Below are 3859 nucleotides of genomic sequence, written 5' to 3'. Positions count from 1 at the left end.
CTAGATCACTTCACAGTTTCACTAATATTTTTTTTTCCCACAGCCCCTCCAGCACTTGTCAATTTTTTTATCATCTTTGCCAATTTGATGAATGTGAGGTGGTACTCAGAGTTATTTTAATTTTAATTTCTCTAATTAATATTAATTTCTCTCATTAATAATGATTTAAAGCATTTTGTAGCATTATTGATAGGTTGGATTTCTTCCTCTAGAAATATGCTTGCTGATATCTTTTTGATTACCAATAAATTGGGGAATGAGTCAAAAATTTGAATCAGTTCCTTATGTATCTTAGAAATGAGACATTTGTCAGAGAAATTTGTATCAAGAATTGCCCCCAACCTGAACCCATAATTCTTTTTTTTATATTACTGATTTTATTAACTTTTAAAAACACAACTATAGTTGAATATTACAACAAAAACAATAGCTAGTAGTGAGTGTGTAAGATGTCCTTCACTCATTCACTACTGCATACAAAAGCCAGCATTACAATGAAGAGTATTCACTGGCGCCACCCCCCATTAAGAGGTTTGACGCTGAATCCCACCTCTGGGATGATGCTCATCATCCTCATAAGCTTCTCCATTGTAATGGCGTCTTCTTTCTTGAGATGGCTCAAAGTCCACCAGTTCTACCTGATCCATGTCTTCAGTCTTTTCTACTTCCTTCCTTTCAGGCAGTAATTTTTCCAACAAAGATAGCTTGTCTGATGAAAGAAAGCCATTCTCTGGGAAATTTACCTTGAACTCAATTATTAGAATTCCTTGCTCATAAGGTCGGTGATAAATGGGCATACCTTCATTCAGCACACATTTAATATCTCCATGTTTAACAATCTGACCAGGATGAGAAGTAATGACTATAGTTCTATTATCAAGAGTTGTTATTGGTTTCTGAAAGCCACATAATGCTTCAACCAACTGGATATCCATACATGTGAAAAGGTCCTCACCACGTCGTGTAAATATAGCATTGTCCTTCTGATCCAAAACAATGATAATATCTCCTGGCTCAAGTCCTGGCTCCTGGTCACCTTCACCATGGAATGTTATCTTCTGACCATCTTTCATACCCTTGTCAATATGAACCTCCAGAATCTTCTTCTCTCGAACAATTTTCCTTCCGTTACAACATTTACATCTATCTTTAGGGCTGATTCGTCCCCATGTCCTTGGCATTCCATGCAAACTGACTGAATTTGCTGAACCATTCCAGGTCCTATCTGATGAATTCTTATTTGCATTCCAGTACCTCTGCAATTTGGACAGCATTCTACAGCTCCTTTCTTACCGCCCTGTCCTTCACATTTATCACAAATTACATTCTTTTGCAAAGCAAGTTTTCTCGTTGCACCATTATATAAATCTTCTAAGGTCACTGACAACTGATGAACGACATTTTTACCTCTCCATTCCCTTTGCATTCTTCCACCTCCTCCAAAAAACATATCAAAGATATCCATTGGAGAACCAAAGCCACCACCAGAACCACCCTCTTTGATGGCTTGTTCTCCACCTTTGTCATATTAATTCTCTCTTCTTTGCATCAGAAAGCAATTCATAAACTTGAGAAATATGCTTGAACTTTTCTCCTTCATTCGGATTCTTATCTGGGTGATATTTTAAGGCTAGTTTTCTATATGCCTTTTTTAGTTCTTCCTGGGAGGCATTGGGTTTTACCCCCAAAACATCATAGTAAGTAGTTTCCTTCACCATTTTTTATAGCCAGGGAGCGACGCTCGAGGTACGCCCAGTGTCAAAATGCCCACGTCCGGGGTAGAGTGTGGGGGGGACCGCCCAGAAACCGGTTGGGATGTTAGGGGATCGAGTGGAAGAAAGAGAAGATTGGGGGAGGGGGCGCGAGTTCTTGTGTGCAGAGCTGGAGCGGCGGCAGCTGCTGCCCTCAGCTTCTCGCCGAGTTTTCTGGAAAGTTCCCCTGAACCCATAATTCTTGCTTCTTTTTAAATCTTAACTGTATTGGTTTTGTTTGTGCACAAAATTTCTAGTTTGATGTAATAAAAATTGTCCATTTTACTTTCTGGAAACCTCTAAATTTCTTGTTTCATCATGACCTCTTCACTTATCCTTGGTTTTTATGGGTCACTTTTTCTCACACTTCTCTAATATATGTTACCCTTTATATCTAAAGTATGTAACCATTGAGAGCTTGTCTTGGCATACAGCGTGAGATGTTGGTCCATATCCAGTTTCTATGAGACAGCTTTCCCATTTTCCCAACTCTTTTATTGAATACTGAATTCTTTGCTGAATAGATAAGATCTTGGATTTATTGTATGCTAAGCTATTGGGTTCATTTGCTTCAAGTACATTGAGTACCTAAACTTTTCTATTCATAATTCTCTTTATTACTTACTCAGTACCAAATTATTTTTATGATTATGACTTGGCAATACAATTTAAGATATGGTATTTCTGGGCTCTCTTCCTTCCTACTTTTTTTTTCATTAATTCCCTTGATACTATTGACCTGTTTATTACCCTAGATTAATTTTATCTTTTTTTCTAGTTCTATAAAGTAGTTCTTTGGTAGTTTGGTATAACACTGAATAAGTAAATTAATTTAGGTAGTATTGTCATTTTTATTATATTGACTCAACCTACCCATGAGCAATGAATATTTCTCCAACTGTTTAGATCTATGTTCATGTAAAAAGACTTTTTTTCATTGTATTTATATAGTTCCTTTGTATATCTTAGCTGGTGGACTCTCAAGTATTTCATGCTATCAATAGTTATTCTAAATAAAATTGCTCTTTCTATCTCTTCCTACTAGATTTTCTTGGTAATATACAGATATGTTTATGATTGTGAGGATTTATTTTATATCCTACAACTTTGTTAAAGCTATTAATTTTTTCAGTCACTTTTTAGTTGATTCTATGGAATTCCCTAAGTAAACTGTCATAACATCTGTAAAAGGCAGTCATTTTGCCTATACTTATTTCCTCAATTTCTTTTTCTTGCCCTATTGCTATACCTAGTATTTCTAGCACTTTGTTGAATGGCAATTGTAATATTGTTCAACCTTGCTTTACCCTTGATCTTACTGGAAAGGCCTCTAATTTACTCACATTACAGATAATACCAGCTTTTGGTTTTGGTTGTGTTACTTCTCATTTTAATGAAAGCTCCTTTCTAATAGCAGGAATTGGTATATCTTGTGAAAAACTTTTTTCTGCATTTATTGATATAATCATATGATTTTTGTTGGTTATGTTAAAATGGACAATTATATTTATAGTTTTCCTAGTATTTAACCAGCCTTAAATTCCTAGTGCTTATCTAGCCTGGTGTGTCATTGTAGTATTCTTGATAATATTTTATTTAAAATTTTTCATCAGTATTCACTAGGGGTATAGATCTATGCTTTTCTCTTTCAGTTTTGACTCTCCCTAAGTTATGTATCAAGACCATATTTGTATCAAAGAAGTAATTTGGTAGGACCCTTTCCCCCATCTTTTCCCAAAACTGTTCATGTAGTGTTGGAATTAATTGTCCTTTAAATGTTTGATATAATTCATTTGTGATCATCTAGTCTTATGTTAATCTATTCTTGTTTCTACACACATTTGTGATCATCTAGTCTTATGTTAATCTGTTCTTGTTTCTACACACACACACACACCTTTTGGAGTTCAATTATGGCTTATTCAATTATTTTTCTAAGACAGAGTTATCAAAGTACTCTCATATTCTGCTAATCTGTGCAAATTATGTCTCTAAATATTCATCCATTTCATTTAGTTGATTTTATTGGCATGTAATTTGGTGAAATAGCACCTAACAATTTATTTTTTCTTTATGTGGTAGAGCCTTCCAAGCTCATATTGGTCTGA

At 35.0% G+C, this 3859-nt stretch overlaps 1 pseudogene; it reads right to left on the bottom strand.

The window, feature by feature from the left end:
* Positions 1–354: 354 nt before the first annotated feature.
* Positions 355–1938, bottom strand: LOC138141828 (dnaJ homolog subfamily A member 1 pseudogene; annotated as a pseudogene).
* Between the last annotated feature and the right edge of the window lie 1921 nt (positions 1939–3859).

Source organism: Petaurus breviceps, unplaced genomic scaffold (assembly GCF_028583685.1).
Source record: "Petaurus breviceps papuanus isolate PSGF00001 unplaced genomic scaffold, PetGlider_PUasm1.0 103, whole genome shotgun sequence".
Lineage (NCBI taxonomy): Eukaryota > Metazoa > Chordata > Mammalia > Diprotodontia > Petauridae > Petaurus > Petaurus breviceps.
The sequence above is the reverse complement of the archived record's forward strand: the minus strand, read 5'-3'. Positions and strand labels throughout refer to the sequence as shown.